General features: G+C 39.7%; 1 long non-coding RNA gene across 1 annotated transcript; it reads right to left on the bottom strand.

Moving 5' to 3' along the window:
- Positions 1 to 1,061: 1,061 nt before the first annotated feature.
- Positions 1,062 to 17,798, bottom strand: LOC131486239 (uncharacterized). The gene is made up of 4 exons (XR_009249258.1): positions 17,209 to 17,798; positions 2,236 to 2,357; positions 1,752 to 1,929; positions 1,062 to 1,255 (listed from the first exon to the last, which is right to left on the bottom strand). It is a non-coding gene; the product is annotated as an uncharacterized LOC131486239 (long non-coding RNA).
- Positions 17,799 to 18,802: the final 1,004 nt, after the last annotated feature.

Below are 18,802 nucleotides of genomic sequence, written 5' to 3'. Positions count from 1 at the left end.
ATAATCTTTGTCAATCTGATAGAGAAGAAAATGGATTCTCATTAATGTTTGATTCTCATTTACACATGATTCTTGTTCGTGTATGTACTGGCTGTTTGCATGGTTGCTGTTATCTCCTGACACTTTTTCTATCATAAATGTCTCATTAGCATAGATGCATAAAGGCAGTGAAGCAATGCCTTTGAATTCAGAGGGAAAAAATAGTTTTAAAACTTTTTTTTTCAACGTTTTTTATTTATTTTTGGGACAGAGAGAGACAGAGCATGAACGGGGGAGGGGCAGAGAGAGAGGGAGACACAGAATCGGAAACAGGCTCCAGGCTCCGAGCCATCAGCCCAGAGCCTGACGCGGGGCTCGAACTCACGGACCGCGAGATCGTGACCTGGCTGAAGTCGGACGCTTAACCGACTGCGCCACCCAGGCGCCCCGGAAAAAATAGTTTTAAATATAAAATCCTTTGTCTATAAAAATCTACCTAATCAAGAAAGGGCAAAATAGGGACTTTTTGTTTTGACATAAAATGTCCAGAAATGTATTTCCTCAGTACCCTTTCTTTAAAATATTATTTGATTAGGGGCGCCTGGGTGGCTCAGTCGGTTAAAGCTGCCGACTTCGGCTCAGGTCACGATCTCGCGGTCCGTGAGTTCAAGCCCCGCGTCGGGCTCTGTGCTGACAGCTCAGAGCCTGGAGCCTGTTTCAGATTCTGTGTCTCCCTCTCTCTGACCCTCCCCCATTCATGCTCTGTCTCTCTCTGTCTCAAAAATAAATAAACGTTAAAAAAAAATTTTTTTTAATATTATTTGATTAATCCTCAAAAATAAATACATCCAAACTAAAAGAAGACATGCCATCCAGAAAAAAAAAAAAAGCAGAATTTATATAGGAATCCAATGAAAAGAAATCTCAGAATGATAATTTATTAGTTAAAGTACATTAAACTTTCCTAATATAAGGTGATGGGCTTTTTTTTTTTTGCTTGTATAGAATTCAAAATTAATATCTGGGGTTGTAAAGCACACTCCTCCACACAGTGTTTCAAGGACCCAAGCTATTTTCCCACCTGTGGCTTCACAAAGCTCTAAGACATCATCATTTCATGTGTGGTTGAGGCTCTTGATTTCAACCAGTCAGAAAGGAAAAGTGGGCATGGAGGAGGTCCACCTCTGATCCCTGTCTGATGACTGACTTAATTCTGACTCTTTGTATCCATTCTGAGGAGTATGGCAGAGCCTGATTCTACCATCCAAGGGAGTATCTAGAGATCAATAAGAAGCAGCATTGTGGCAGATAATACCCTTATATCTTAGTTCCTGGAGATCCAGCCCTCCCCTGCCAGCACTGCTCCAACACCACCCCATTTACTCCAGTCAGACAGAAGAGAACTTATAAGCTCTAACCATACCCCTGTGAGGGAGCACAGAGTCATGACCCTACAGCCTGCCAGCCAGGAGATCAGACCAGTCACTTATACCATTTCTCATTCTCATCACCTCCTTCCATGTGAGTGCATTCACCTAGTTCCTCAGAAATAACATGTGCAAATGGCTGTCATAGCTGAATGCCCTCAGCTAAGGCACCTTTGAAAGGGCTGAGCTGGGCCAGCTAGAGGAGAGGGTGTGACAGAGGTGGGCATTCATCTCCTTGTACCTCTCAGGCAGGGGACCTCTGTCCAGGCCACAAGAACTTCGGACATGCTACGTCTGGCCCGTATGTTCCTTGGGATGGGAAAAGAGAGGTGATAGGCTTCTCACCTCTGTGATCTTCACTCTGCCTCTCAAATTGTCACACTTCACTTCGGGACCCTCCTGGGTTTCATTAGCGATGGGTAAAGCTGGCCACCCTGGGATTAGTACAGGTTTGTTTGGGGTTGGCTGTTTTAAAATTCCACTTTCACAGGGAAACAGCATGAGGTCAACTCTTCAGTGAATGCTGGGAAAGAGAAAATATGGTGCACTTTATGGCTTGTTTATCCATGTGCATCTTCGCTGGTGCATGTTCCTGGAGACTCTCCCTTCCTGGGTTATGACCTTTCAGGGTTTTGCAACTTGTTCAAAGCTACTCTTCAGTGACAGTTTAAGGACTAGGAGAGGTAGCCACTAAAAAATCACAGCATGTGCACTAATTCATTCCTGCCTCATCCCCAGGTAGTGTCTTCCTCTGTTTTCACCACCCAGCCTTAGACATGTATATATGCGAGTGATGTGAACATTGAATGTACATATAGTAGGTCCTCACCTTGTAGAGGGAAGAACTTGGGAACATATTTTTAGAAAACTCTTGTTCATCAGAATTCCATGAGCATTCCTTTTTAGGCCCTTTTGATCTAAACTTCCAAAGTTCATGATGAGGCAGATGTTCTGTTAAAGAAGAAACATACCAGAAATAAAAATCTAAGAGTGAGCTTCACTCTCTGCAATTTGCTTTTTTCACTTTTTGAAAAAATAGAGTTTTAACAAAAAGATGCTTAAAGTGAGAGAGAAATAAGAAGGCAGGTTTCATTAACCAAAGAGCTAAGAATTTATTTCAAAGCTGTCCTGGGTTATCATTGTGCTCTTGAGTTATAAGATATTCTGAGGACAAACTGCTTTCCACATTGTGTATTATCTATGAAATGTTAATGTATGAGATACATTAAAAATATACATGTCTCTTAAACGTGAAATTCCTCCTTTGAGAATTTACACTGCAGATATACTTAAGACCTTTTAAGTTTTGGCAACATTTTAGTCTAAATAACCGAAAACTGTCTCACTACAAAGTGGAAACACTAGAGAAAATGTTAAGACTCTTTTAGATGCAGAGCTGAGCCCTGCAAGAAAGTTAGGGAAATCTCTTGGGATAAAAAATGAAGAGGAACCTGGAATCTTAAGCTATAACAACTGAGCTGAAACTCTGGATGTTCTATGGATGTTTTTCTGGTCTCACAACTTAGGCTTGGGTTTTAATGCCCATGTAGGGGAACACAGATAAGGACGCTGGCCACTGACAGATGAGAAGTTGAACTAGAACAATCCACCCAAAGGCAGAGAGAGATGACAATGACATTCTTCTGTCTAGGATCTAGATGGAGACAAAATTGGTCTAGTCTGAGAATTCATAATCATGGGTCTGACCACATGGATTTGGCATTCAGATTTTCACTAGAGTTTTCCTGTCTATCAGTTAATATAAAACATGTTCTGAGCTGATAATACCCATTGTGTGCCTGGCAGAAGCTATCAGAAAATGTCTCTGAAGGGGCATATTTTTACACCAGGATTCCCAATGAGGTCCACAGAAGATGAGCTCATGAACCAAAATTACAAAACTCATGAGGAAAGAATCCACTGTGAACAAGAGCACTAGCAGTTGTTATCAGAAACCATGATAGTAGACACCACAAAAAAATCATGTTTAAATGATTAAAGACATTTTTTTAAAAATGAATAGAAAATATCAGAAAGAGAGGACAGACTTGAAAAATGGAATTTTTAGAAATATTAAATTATGATAATTAAAAATAAAATCTCAATAGAAGGGTTGAACAGACAAGGGTTGCCTGGGTGGCTCAGTCGGTTAATCATCCAACTTCCATTCAGATCATGATCTCATGGTTCAGGTGCGTGAGTTCTGGCCTCATGTAGGGCTCTGTGCTGACAGCTCAGAGCCTGGAGCTTGCTTCAGATTCTGTGCCTCTCTCTCTCTCTCTCTCTCTGCCCCTCCGTTCCTTGCATTCTGCCTTTCTTGCTCTCAAAAAAAAATGAACATTAAAAAACAAAAGAAGGTTTAAGTAGACAAAGAAAGAAACTTTTTGGAATGCAGCCCAAGGAGATTAAGAGATTAAAAATATATACATATGAAAGAAAGCTAAGAACAAATAAAGGTATCACAAAGATTTAGCAACAAGGATCAGAGTATTGTTTATAAAATCTAAATGTTGGAAATAACATAACTGTCCATAAATAGGAGATTTATTTAATTTTGATGCCTCATTTTTAAACTACTTTTTATTTATTTTAAGATTTACTTCAGTTTAATGAATTCAAAGTTTAACAATACTGAAAAAAATGTATCTATTGATATTGGAAGTATAAATATTTTTACAAGACTAATTACATATTTAAAACATGTATTTATATAGTGCATAAGAAAAGATCTGGAAGACTACACCCCATTTTCTCTGGGTAAGGATTATGAGGTGGGGGGGGTGATCTTCCACAATTAGAAAATAAAACAAACTTAATTTGGAAGAAAAATACCAACGTAAATAGCTCGGAACATTACTCTCTTGGGTTAACAATTCTTTTTTGTTTCCTGTCGTGATTTGAAGTCCCTGCTGGCTGGATGCCAGCCCCTAAAGATAACTAGTCAAGGCTGTTTATAGGTTTATGGCTCTGCATTCAGAGACAAAAGAGTGGAGAGTGGAGATGCCTCTCGAGAGGCCTTAAGCTCCATTCAGAGTGAAACCCGGATCACAGACATGGAATGTTCATCACTGAGGGTTTTAACATCTAGTACCTTTTCCCCATGGTCATCTACTTTAAGGAGCCTGCTACAAGTTTTTCAAGACACCCTGCAAACCTGCCTAGCAGCCAACATGGTGAGAATACTGACAGAGCTGGACTCCATCCTGTTTTCTAGGATGAATTTGTTGATTTCCCCAATACCACCATCCATCAAGTCTCCCTATGCTACAGAGTTCATACCCTATGGGGACAGGATTGGCCATTCTTAATGTTGAGGGTAGGGACACTGACCTTCTCATCACTCATCCAGGCTTTGGGTTGGGTTCCTCACCCTATTCTGAATTTTGATTCCTGGATTGATAGTCACCCACAAGGACTCAGATACTCACAAGAAAGAAAAAGCAAAGGAGAAAGGAATGATTTCAAGGGTACCTTCTGTCTTGGACTATAAACTTTTGTTTCAGGAGTCACATCACTATACTGCAATAACAATTATGTATCACAAGATATAAACACTCAACATTTCCAAACATTTCCAATTATGTATCACAAGATATAAACACAACATTTCCAAACCAGGACAATCTCTTGCAGAATAGCCTGATAATAACATCTACATTTGGTTAAAAGTTTGTAACCTGCTAAGCCCTAGTCTAAGAATCTAACAAATATTGTAGCAACATCAAGTGGGTGTTTGGAGGGATTTCTTCCCCGATTGATGATATTCTCAGTCTTCTGCAAAATACCTATCCCTGTTTCCTCTTCTGTCTAGATTGCTGTCTCCTCTAAGTTGTCCCAATATAGAAATTCCAGAGCAGCCACTAAACATCTGTTAATTCATTTTCTTCTTACAATAATATTTGAGTTCAGCATCACTATTTCAGTGTTGAAGATGAGGAAATGGAATAAGAGAAGCAAGTAACTTGACCATTGGAATACAATGGCATAAGTCACCAAACCACAAGAGTCTATGCAGTCTGTTCAGCCCCAAAAGTCAAACTCTCTCTACTCTCCTAAACTACCTCCCTACATCATCATTTATTGAGTAATGGTATGTCAGGCTCTGAACTAGGTGTTGGGAAAGGAAGACAACCATTCTGTCCCTACCTGCAAGGTGTTCACATTCTGCTAAATGAACCCAAAGGTCTAATTAAATATAACAAGTGTTTACTGAAGACCAGCTGAGTTCACAGAGTATTTAATAAAAAGAGTCATGACATTCTTGGGTTTATTTTAGTCTCTGCATTGTAGTACCTTCTTGTGGCAGATGCTCTGCCTATGTCCTCTCTGCCCACCCTGGAGGTTACCTGCAGCTTGGTGGACATTTTCCTGCTGACAACTTCCTACCAGAGCACTGGCATCTCTCTTCCTAAGGGTTTTTTCTATTCTTAGTAGCCACGTGTCCACATAAAGCAGAAGTTGATCTCCCAGGAGCAACCCTCCCCAGTAAATGATGGGAGTTGGGAGGTAAGCACTTCAACCTCTTTGCCATCTTGGGGATAATTTAAAGGTATGTCTTGTACAGTTTCCCCCAATGTCCTCAACAGGTTAAAGCTCCAGCTGCCCACAGAGGTAAACTGCTCATCAATGAACACTTTATTGGCTGGTTTTTTTTTTTTTCTTATCTCCCTTTCCCACTCTATCACTATGTTTCTCGAATCATCTCCCAAACTAATTATTGGCACCCAGATCCTTATCTCTGGGTCTTCTGTTGGGTGAACCCAAACAAAAAGACACCTCTTTCTCTTTAACCTACAAATGTCTGACCTTGAGTTCTGTGGTCATTAGAGTCACAAAAACTTGCCCAGTCAACTATGGCATTGTTATAACCTAGTCCAAGAAACCAAACAAGGATGTATTTAAAGGACCATATTGCAAAAACAAAAACAAACACCAGCTCTGTAAACTGTGCCCAGTCTAGATCAGGTGAATATCAACTAACTCAAAGACACATGAGTGAGAAATGAATGCTTATCATTATAAGCCACCAAATTATTACACCAACAGATGGGAAGAGCCATACATTTTAAGATGGTAGGAACTAAAATGAAAGAAAAACAAAAGATTGGAGAAGATCACTTCCCCCCAAATATGAAAGATTTAAAAAAATAATACATTATAAGTTTTTTCAACAGTAATAATAACCAATAAGAACCAATAAATTAAAAATAAATTTAAAAATAAATAAACACATGAGATAATAATTTCACATAAATACATAAAATATTGACTTCAGATAGCAATAAAAAAAATACAAAATAAATCAACAGTAAGGCACCATTGCCAATTTTCTACTTATTGGATATGTGAATGAGGAACACCTGGGTGGCTCAGTTGGTTAAGCCTCTGACTCTTGATTTTGCCTTAGGTCTTGGTCTCATAGTTCGAGAGTTTGAGCCCCATGTCGCCCTTTGTGTTGGCAATGAAGAGCCTGCTTGGAATTTTCTCCACCCCCCTCTATACCCCTCCCCAGCTTGCACGTGATTTCTCTCTGTCTCTCTGAAAATAAATAAACATTAAAACAATAAAACCTTTAAAAAAATTGAAACAATGAAATATGTGAATGATACAAACTGAGTTTTGGAGAAACTAGTCCACTAATCTTAAAAAAGAGTCCAAGCACTCTGCAATGATCACTAGACCTCCCCTCCAGCTTTATCGCCACCTCTCTCCCCCTTCAGTTCCACTCCCATATTTCTTAAATGTTCTTAGCTTCTTCCCACCCCAAGCATCTCCCATCCATTGTTTCTCTTGCCTGGAAGTTTTCATTCCTTCTCCTCCTCACCCTCACTCCCCAGCTTTTTACTGCTCCTTTCTGTTAGTTGACATAAGTTTACTATGGATTGACAGAACTCTTCACATTGTTTAAATTATTTTCTCTCTATTAATTTTTGTTTTTAGCACATCCACTTGATTTCATGCAAGGTAAATGTATCGAATTCAAATCTACTTAGCTTTTTTATAGCGGAATTCCATCTAAAATTTAAATATAGAATGACATTGCATTGACCACCTGTTATAGGTATTGCATTACTTTTTTCACAGATTATTGCCTCATAAAATAATGGCAATAGCATCAGAAGGTAGCTATAAATGTACTCATTTTAATAGGTAAAGAAAGAGACATCCAAAGGAGAGGGAAGGGGACTTCGGGTTCAGCTCTGACATGTAAAGAGCTTGAAAGTGTCACCCCCATTCTTACAGCAAGATGGCTAAACAAACTGAAAATCCATGACTTTTTGTGGACCCATCAGAGAGCTGAGGTGTATAAACAGCCGCTCTGAAATCTGGAGAGGCAGAGTCATCCAGAAGTGACCATTATGATCTGCTGACCTGGAACAGAAGTTGTTGGAGCCATAAAGTAGTAGAGACACTCAAAGGTAATTCTGATGAATTTCTGGAGGCTGTGTGGACTAGCATGAGAGTAAGAAAATCCATAGGGCCTTGGTCTTGGAAAGGGGGGGATCAAACTTATGTGGTTTATCTCCAGGAAATCCACCAGGTTCTCACAGTGAAGAGGTCACTGGCCAGGATGGAAGTAATCCTTATAAAAATATGTCCAGAACATTTCCATAACAAACTTATACTCTCCAAGGAGGTTGGTGGGGGGGGGGGGGGGGGGCGGCGAACGTTGTCAGAGCCTTCTCTCACCTGGGAAAGGGTCATGTCTCCCACTCCAGTCCCCTCTAGCTTTCTTGTTTCATCTAATGAGGAAGGGATAGGGGAGCATAGTCAACATGCGACAGGGTTCCAAGGAAATAGATTGGGAATACTGCAGCCAGGGAAGGAAGTAGGGTGCAGAGGGGAAAATAGCTATATCAATTGCAAAATACTTGTGAAGGTCACAGCCCAAAGACTGACTAAAATGTTGAGATTTAATTTAAAGTCTATAAAGTATGCCCTTTCCCCAACATCTTATCATAATATTAATAGAACTCCAGTATATTAATAATGAACCATCACTAAAAATGCTGACAGACTTTCTCTGGTAAGGAATGCTTAGGGAAGTTCAAAGTCAAGACAAAAACAGCGACACTAGAATATTTCTAAAGTTCTCGCATGCATAGCTACAGCAAGCCTTAAACAAAGTCACACTCCTAATTGGACAAACATAAATCCTCAGACTAAAGGTCTATTTACCTTAGTTCTTATTACCTAATACAACATACAAAATACAAAAGAAAAAAAATCATAGTTTGAAAAAAAACAAAGCAAGCCTCAGAACAGATTCTGATATGACACTAATATTTGAATTATAAGACAAGGAATTTAAGATAACCATAGTAATACATTAATGGCACTAATGGAAAAAGTAGACAACATGCAATAACAGATGGTTAACATAAGCAGAGAGATTAAAAAAAACTCTAAGAAAGTATGCAAAGGGGATGTTAAAAATTAAAAAAAAATACTGTAATTCAAATGAAGCATGCCTTTGGTGGGCTCATCAATAGATTTGACATGACTGAGTTAAGAATTAGTGACCTTAAAGATAGGTTTAAACTATCCTCAAGCTACAGAAATTTCCCAGAGCAGAAGATTCAAGAACTGCAGGTCCATTTTGAAAGGTGTAACATACAAGTAATGGGAATATCAGAAGAAAGAAATGATAGAGTAGAAGAAATATTAGAAGTAATAATGGTTGAGACCTTTCCAAAACTAATGATGGGTACTAAGACATCACAGATCTGGAAGCTCAGGGAACCCTAGAAAGATAAACACAAAACAAACAAACAAACAAAAACCAAAACCCTATCATAGTCAAACTGCAGAAAAAGACAAAAAGAAAATCTTGAAAGAAGCCACAGGGAAATAATACCTTCCTTAGAGAAGAATAAGGATAAGGATGACAGTGCACTTGCCGTCAGAAACCACAAGCAAAAGGAGAACAAAGTGAAATATTTGAAGTGATGAAGAAACAACCATCAACTTGGAATTCTATATCCAGTGAAATAATCCTTCAGAATTGGAAGAAAGGGGTGCCTGGCTGGCTCAGTAGGTGGACCATGTGACTCTTGATCTCACGGTTGTGAGTTTGAGCCCCACTTTGGGTGCAGAGATTACTTAAAAGTAAAATCTTAAAAAAAGAAAAAACTGAAAGAGAAATGAAGACTTTCTCTGACAAACAAAACCAAGGCTATTCATCACCAGTAGACCCGCTCTGCAAGAAAGATATTAAAAGAAGCTCTTCGGGCAAAAGAAAAATAATTTAGGTCAGAAACTCGCATCTACATAAAGAACAAAAAAGTATCAGAGAAGGAATAAGTAGAGATAAGATATTCTTATTATTCTTAGTTTAAATAATAACTTAAAAAGTAATAGAGTAACATATTGCAGTGAATATAAGATATGGATAAGTAAGAAAAAAGACAGTGATGTCACAGAGAATAAGACAGATAAATTAGGAATATTTTGCTAAAAGGAACCTGGATTTCATGTAAAATGTTATAATGTTATTTGAAGATGGACTTACATTAGCTTTTAAAAAAAGGTACTATTTTACACTGCAAGGAAACCACTAAAATTTTTCTTAATTATACCTGATATGTCAAGAGAAAAAGTAAAATGGAATTAACCATATATAATGCTTGATTAAAACCAGAAAAAGAAGAAAGCCTGGGGAAGAGAGGCAAAGAACAATGTAATGGAAAAAAAAATCAATTACAAACATGGGAGATATTATTTTAATTATATTAATAATCACTTTAAATATGAATGGTCTAAATATACCAATTAGGAGAGAAATTGCCCAGTGGATGAAAAATCAAAGAGGTGGTTAGTGGGAAGAACCCAGATATTCTCCTAAAACTGTCTGAATCCACAATAGAGGCTCTTGCTGCTTTACCAGAGCAGGTGGGCATTTCTTTTATTAAGTAAATAAATACATGTTTAAAAAAAGACTCACTCACTGACATGTTTGACATACGAATATCTCCTGAGTCAAGTTACAACCATTGAAACATAAAAAAACACATTGAGCAAAAGTCTAAAATAACCTTAGATATTCAAAAACTTGTTAAGGTGGTTGCATATACCAGTTAGGAAAAGTCAGAGACAACTGTTTTTGGCATGAGTTCCACTGGTAGGGCCACCAGGTAGCTAGATTGTTTCTATCTTTTCACTCCACCTCCCTCGGCTTTATGTCTGTCTCCTCGTTATCTCCAAATGGCCACAATAGTTCTGGACTTTGCATCATTTAGGACAGGGAAAAGTGGAAAGGGGCATGGTATTACATGCCCCACTTTATCAGAAAAACAAAAGCTTTCCCTGAAATTCCCTCAGAAAACAACCTGCTTACATCTTATTGGCTGGAACTATATCACGTAACCATCTGTAGCTGCAACAAGATAGGCTAAGACCATGAGTATTTCACTTTTCTAATCTATATAAGTGAGATGGGTGAAGGAAAAAAAGGTAGACAAACCCCTTATAGTGGCTACAGTTACATATCCCCCAAAAAGAGAAAATCTGGTTTTCTAGGTATCATTAGTTTTACTTTTTCTTCCTTTATTGTCTGAACTTATGATTTCTCAAAAAAAAAAAAATGAATTTATAGTATATTCTCTATGTTAGCCACAAATTCACTTAAAACTGAAACAATTTCTTCTTCATCATCTATTTAACACTTCTGCTCTTCCATTGCTAACATAGAGCTGGTCTTCAGGCTATAATGGGGACTGTATTTATGCTTCCACGGATTATGACACAGACTTCAAATGAAAAGAGAGAATTTATGTGAACATCTCATGCAAATGATATGTAAAATTCCTCTAGATTTTCAATATAGGAGCTTCAAGTTATTTCATTTGAGGAGGACATGGGGTATTTGGTGTAGAGCACCAAGTTGGGAATCAGGTAAAACGTTCTCAACTGCAAGTGTTTGAAAATCCTACCCCAGATGGTTTTCATAAACCATATAAGGAGTTTCTCAGCTTCAGCAGGGTTTTATCCAGTGGGTCAATAATGTCTCCAAGGGTCCTGTTTTTGTTTTTTGCTTTGTGTGCGTGCATTTCAATCTCTTTTCTGCCATCGGTGACATTGGCTTCGCAAGGCTGGATTGCCTCACGCTCACATGATGGCTGCCAACAACTACAGGGCTACAGATGTCTCATCCACGCGTAAAATCAAAAAAGAGGTAAAAATATATCTTTCTCTTATCCCGGTCATTTAGTTTGCTACGGTCCTTCACTCTGCTCTGAATGAACTGAACCAATCACATTATGTTAATAAGAATACAATGATCCGGGGGCGCCTGGGTGGCGCAGTCGGTTAAGCGTCCGACTTCAGCCAGGTCACGATCTCGCGGTCCGTGAGTTCGAGCCCCGCATCAGGCTCTGGGCTGATGGCTCGGAGCCTGGAGCCTGTTTCCGATTCTGTGTCTCCCTCTCTCTCTGACCCTCCCCCGTTCATGCTCTGTCTCTCTCTGTCCCAAAAATAAAAAAAAAATAAAAAAACGTTGAAAAAAAAATTAAAAAAAAAAAAGAATACAATGATCCGATTGACCAATCAAGGCCCATCCCTATAGGTGGGGGTGGGGTCAATCCCATGCAAAGTGCGAGGTGCATAGTTGTGCAGTGGGGACAGACAATGATTGAGGGGACAGGGGAGGCAACCATAATTTCCACAAAAACCAAATCCCTGCATTCCTCCCTTACCATCTGGGAGCGTATGTCCCCATGAATTTGTCCTCTATCACATATGACTAATAAACCCTGCTCAATCCAACCTTCAGGGTCCCTGGGAGGACTGAGTAAAATAACATAAATGAAGGCCCTTAGAAAACTGTAAAGTGCTTGATGATGCAAGATACACTTGTTAAGTGCTAAAGGTAAACTGGATGAATTTCCATTATACACATGGAGCAGCTACTCTCAGTGACCACCTGATTCACTTGGCCTTTCCCACCTTCCAATTGCCGACACCCACATCTCTTTGCTGAAGTTCTTCTCTGGGTACTGGAGCCCGCTCTGCCCTGTGGGAGTCAGGTCACAAGTGTTCAGGGATTCAACATTTTTCCCCCAGCCCTGGAGCAGTGTCGCCTGTGACAGATGGAGTTGGGGAATAAATTTATTACCCTTGAAGTGAGATCATTCTGGAGCATGTCCTACACAAATCCCAGAGTGGCATAGCTTGAATAGGCTCCAGTTGTCCTCCAGGATGACTGGCTTCTTAATGCACCTTGTACCGGCTTCCTTCCCTCCCTGTCTCATTCCTCCTGCCTACCCCTGTGTCTTGGAATTGCCTCTCGAATAAGCTTCTTATACTCACATTCTCCTCTTAAGGTCAGTTTTGGAAGAATCCAAATGCAGACATACATCAAACTCATACACAAATATAAGAATGTTTACTTGATATGAAGAGCATGTTCCAGACGTTTTATTTTAAAATGTATTCAATGATTCTTTTTAGGGGATTTCTCTGTGAGCTCTCATTTCTATGTATAGCATACCTTTGTTTCCAATTAATTCATTATGTGGCTAGGCTAACGGAGGGGTCAAACACAGCCTGCCTCCAGAGAAAGATAAAACACAAGCAATGGTCCACAGATGTATTTTTCACAAAGTCCTGTCCTGAAGACAGATAATACTATTAGAACCTAGAATCTACAATTAGTATATTTATCAGTAAAATACACACTAGACTGTGATGAATTTACATGTTTGAAGACAAAAGAAAAAAAATATGTTCAAGATGCATTCACTTAGCCATTATTTAAAAAGTTTTGTTTTACACAGAGTTCATTTCTATTATAATCAAGCTATTCAATTGAGCAGAACAGGTCATTTCGTTTAAGCTCCTAGGGAATGATGGCCTGTTGTGTTACATGAGCATTTTGAGAGGATAATTTGGTTTTGCCATTTAGCAGAGCTGCATACAAGTATTATAAATTGAATGTCAAGTTATATTTGTTTTCTAATTTTATAATTGAAATCAAACTTGGTTAAAAACTTAGCCCTGCCTTGGGACACCTGGGTGGCTCAGTCAGTTGAGCGTCTGACCTCGGCTCAGGTCATGATCTCACGGTTCATGAGTTCGAGCCCCACATCAAGCTCTGTGCTGACAGCTTGGAATCTAGAGCCTGCTTCAGATTCTGTGTCTCCCTCTCTCTCTCTGCTCCTCCCCCGCTCATGCTCTCTCTCTCTTTCAAAAATAAATAAACATTAAAAAAAAATTAACCCTGCCTCAGTGCCTTTGTACTTCATGATCCCTCTGCCTAGAATACATATCTCTACATGGCTGCTCTTTTTCACTATTTGGGTGATGGAAAGTCCTTCTTCATCCACTGTTCAAAACTGTACTGCGCTGTCCAATATAGTAGCCACTGGCCATATGTGGATGTTGAACACTTCAGAGGTCCTATATATGTAAAATATACACTAGATTTTAAAGACTTAGTAAGAAAAAAGAATGTAAAACATCTCATTAATAATTTTCATATTGATGAGGTGCCTGCGGGGCTCAGTTGGTTAAGCATCTGACTCTTGATTTCAGCTCAGGTGATGATCTCATAGCTTGGTGGGATCCAGCCCGAGTGGGGCTCTGAGCTTGGGATTGTCTCTCCCTCTCTTCCAGCCCCTTCCCCACCTGCTTGTGCACACTCTCTCTCTCAAAATAAATAAATAAACATTTAAAAATAATAATTTTTGTACTCATTACATGTTGAAGTTTTATTTTGGATATATCAAGTTAAAATATATATTACTAAAATTAATTATGCCTTTTTTAAAACTTTTCTTAATGTGACTACAGGAAAATTTATAATGACGTATGTGGCTCCTATTTTGACTTGCGTGGTATTTCTCCTGTTCAGTGATGATCTGAGTCAATGCCCATACCACCCTCAGCACCTGCTTTCTTGTCATCATAGCACTTTATCTCTCTTACATAAGTAAATTCTAAACTAGTTACTAGAGTACTGGAATTACACAAGTAAATTCTAAATTGCTCACTTGTATACTGTAAGTTCACTTGTCAACCAAACTTACTTGAAACCAGTTTCTGACACATAGCAGAGCTGAAAACACACTTTATGAAATGAATAAATGGAAGAATAAAGGAAAAACTGGTCCACGAGCTTTGTTTCCCTGAGGGCTCTGCCTGTCAATTGCAACTCAACTTCACTGAGTATTTACCAGGTTAGTGAGCTGGACTAGATCCCCCCAGAGGGAGAAAAGGGGCAGTCACACAAAACAAACAGAACTTGCTCACTGGCCATCTCTTAATCCTATTTTGTGGTTTTCTTTATGAAATCACAGTCAGAAATGAAAGACTATTTGGTTCATCTGGGAAGAATGACCATCACACCTAAGACAGATCTAACTGACCAGAGGATTTGCCAATTATTAGGCAGCCAATGACTCAGTCACTAAGGCGATTGACTGGGATCAAAAAGACTGTAACTGACCTTCTGCTTAGCGAACAATCATTACAACAATCAAGAAACTGGAGGTACTTCGTTGGGCTAGAAGTCACCACTAATTGCTGGCCTCTGAGTCTCATAACTGCTGTCAAATGGCTAACAGTGATATAATTAAACTTCATAGTTGACAACCCCATTAAGATGAATGGGAAAGATCACACTTCACTCACTACTATTATTCTTAGATTTGCCTGTCTGAACACTCAAAGAACTTTGTCCAGACCAAGTCAAAACCTACTTACACTTTGCTCACTGAATTGGCTCAGTCCTGTACAGAACATCAGGAGACTGGGCTTCAGCGATCAGAGTGCTCTCTAAGTTATGTGAAAAGTTGTACTCCCCCCCCTTATTATTTTATAATAGAGAGTCTATGTTCAAAGAACATTTCAACTCACTTCCAGAGAGCCTAGGGTTCAAGTTGTGTATCCTGGTCAATGACTTAGAAAAGTTTTAAACAAATTTTTAACCCCTTTCTGTTCTTGTTTCCTGAGTTTAGATATGCCCACTGCAAAAATGATTTAGTTTCCATGAAAAAAAGACTTTGACTTTTATGCATATACTATTATAATTATGCCTTTCCTCAGACACAACTTATTTCAAAAAATTTCAAAACATATCATCCAGTAGGGGCGCCTGGGTGACCCAGTTGATTAAGCATCTGTCCCATCTGATTGTGGCTCAGGTCATGATTTCACAGTTCTGGTTCGAGCCCCACATGGGACTCTGACAGCTTGGAGCCTGGAGCCTGCTTTGGATTCTGTGTCTCCTCTCTCTCTGCCCCTACCCTGCTCGTGCTCTGTCTGTCTCTCAAAAGTAAAGAAACATTAAAACAAAAATTTTTTAAAAACTTATCATGCAGCATGAATATATAAATAGCAAAGCCTTTCTGGGCTCTCTACTGGTCTTTGTCAAAAGCCTAGAAAATTTCAGTTTCATTAATATTTCGACATTCTTTTCTGGATATCACAAATGTGCAGTTATTTGGAAATGCCTGGCTTATTAAGTAAATTTTTCAGTTTTAATAAATCTTCATTATTCTGAGGACAAGACCTGATAAAGGGCAACACTGCCTTTCTACCTCATACCTAAATGCCTGTAAGTTGATCTCATTCTCTCTGTTCATCTTTTTTTTTTTTTTTTTTTACCTTTAATTCCCAGCTCATCCCACAAACATACTTGCTCATTTTCATCCTTGTTCTTGTTATTCCCCTCCACTGGAATGTCTTCCTTTTCCCACTTGTTTCTCCAAACCCTTATTGCCATTGGATCCTGGTTCACTGCCTCCCTACTTCCTGAAGACTGAGCATAGTAATTGACTTCTATTTGAATAACAACAACATGCATAGTTTATTTCACTCCTTTCCTTCCTTTCATCCTTCTTTCCTTCCTTCCTTCTTTTCCCTCCCTGCATTTAAATATTTTCAATGTTTATTTATTTATTTAGAGAGAGAGAGACAGAGCACGAGCAGGGGAGGGGCAGAGAGAGAGGGAGACACAGATTCTGAAGCAGGCTCCAGGCTCTGAGCTTTCATCACAGAGCCCTATGTGGGACTCAAACTCACAAACTATGAGATTCAAACTCACAAGTCTACCAGATGCACACTCAGGAACTGTGAGATCATGACCTGAGCCAAAGTCAGATGCTTAACCAACTGAGCCACCCAGGCACCCCTCTCCCTCCCCGTATTTGAAGAACACATACTGCGCTTCTGCTAAGCACCAAGACCCAAAGAGTAAGTAAAACAAGCCTGGCTCCTGCCCTCATAAAACTCTTCTAGGGGAAGAGACAGACATTCATCTGTTTATCTTGTCTCTGTAGGTATCTCACAAGCCCCTTGAGGGCAGGAACAACTTTTCATGTTGCAGGGCAAAGTTGATTCTCAGGAATGCCTCTTAATTGACCCTTGCCCTATCAGTGAACTTGATATTTATGTTCATAACTAACTTGCTGTATTTGCCTGTAGGACTCTGACTCAGGTTTTCAGTGAACAGTTGTTCACTATCCCCCAGCCAGGGTCTTTTTTTTTTTTTAAGTTTATTTATTTATTTTGAGAGAGAGATCATGAGCAGGGGAGAGGCAGAGAGACAGGGAGAAAGAGAATCCCAAGCAGGCTCCGCACTGTCAGCACTGGGCCCGACGAGAGGCTTAAACTCACCAACCATGAGAACATGACCTGCGCTGAAACTTAGAGTCCCGCACTTAACTGACTGAGCCACCCAGGCACTTATCCGCCCCCTCACCCCAATCAGGGCCTTCAACCTTTCTAGGGAATACAGAGGAAGTGAAGGTGTGAGTCCGTCCTGAAGAAGCTGCCAAGATAGTGGCCAAAAGACATTGCTTACACTTCAAGTTCACTGATCCTTCCTCCTCCAAGCATGGTCCGTGCTGTAGACGAACTCCTTCAACCAAAGGTGTTGACTTCACTCTTCCTGCACAGAGCAGTCCTGAGGCCTGATTCAGGAATGCTTCCTTGGGAAGATTTATCTAGGCATGATAAAATCCAGTTAACAAACGTGTGAATTCGTCCCCAAAAGATCTTTTCCTTCTAAAGCTTCTGTCTTCAAAATGATTCCAAACAGATAAAGTAGCAAGTTTCTCTTAGTACGTATAAATGTGAGTTAATGTCCCAGAACTCAAATAATTGATTGTTTTCATATAAGGTCCCAAAAGGCACTGGGACACCTTCCTTGACTTTTTGCATTTACTTCCCTCAGGATCCCTGAAATCAAGCTAACAGAGACAACCTGAGACTGAAACCATAGAAATGAATAGAGAGTAATTTAAGATTGTCAATGCTGAGTGTCATTTGTGCAGCAGATGAGTCTTCCTTGGAACGCTGTCAATTGTGCATTTGCCACTTGGAGAGGCGTCTGTTCCTTTAGAATGTAATGTTCTTAGAGCAGAGACCTATTGAGAATATCTTCATACTGCAGTTAACACTAACCTTTATGTTCCTGGAAGTTGGTCAACCCCAAGACTAAATAATAAACTTCAGCATCATGAGAACCATCTCTATAAGCTCTAAGTCACTTTCTAGTAAAAGCTTCTCTCTCTCTCTGAGGCTTTTCAGATCTCCCTTCCCAGACAAGGGAACAGTAGGGGTGCAGTGTAGGAGATTGAGGAAGAGCACTGCATTTAGAACATGGTTGCTTATTTTACCATAAACCCACTTGACTTAATTTATCTACATGCCATGCAGTTTGTAGTTGAAAGACAGAGAGAGAGAGAGAAAGAAAGAAAAAGACCCTGAAAATATCAATAGAGTAACCAAAGAAGGAAAATGACCTCTGAGTTAAATTTCTACCTTCTCTGGATTTTGTTACTAAGGGCAGCTCCTCACCCCCCAGTGAGGGGGAGGGGTTAGCGGCCAGCTTCATTAGCCATAATAATAATTACACACACTTTCCAAGAGGCTTTTATCCCCAAGGCTTGAAGTGCTCTATAAACATTAATTAATTTAAGCTCTGGGTAGTCCAGTGCCATTATGTTTTTTGGAAAGAAGCGTAAACAGAAGTGCACGGAAGTTAAGTGGTTTCCACCAGGTTCATTTCAGCCAGTCACTGTATGGCTGTGAACAAAATTGGGCCCAAGTGACAGCCTCCAATGCCAGGCACAGGCACCAGAGGCTGTGAGGGAGAAAAGGAAAGGGAGATTCTGCAAAGTGTGGGAAGGTGAGGAAATGGCTAACTTTAAACCAAAGTAACAGGTAAACAAGGCAGCACAGCTGGTAAAAGGGACCTCAGAGTGGAGAAGATACCTGTGCCCCACCCAGTTTTTCTAAGGCAGGGCTTCTCAAGCTTTAACGTGCAGACACATTACACAAGGCACCTTGCTAAACCATGGGTCCTGAGTCAGCAGTTCCCTGGTAAGGCCAGAGGGTCTTCACTTATAAACAAGATCCCAGGTGATGCCAAAGGATGCTGCTGGCCATGGACC

The sequence above is a fragment of the Neofelis nebulosa genome, chromosome 9 (genome assembly GCF_028018385.1).
Source record: "Neofelis nebulosa isolate mNeoNeb1 chromosome 9, mNeoNeb1.pri, whole genome shotgun sequence".
Taxonomy (NCBI): domain Eukaryota; kingdom Metazoa; phylum Chordata; class Mammalia; order Carnivora; family Felidae; genus Neofelis; species Neofelis nebulosa.
This window is presented reverse-complemented; position numbering and strand designations above follow the sequence as displayed.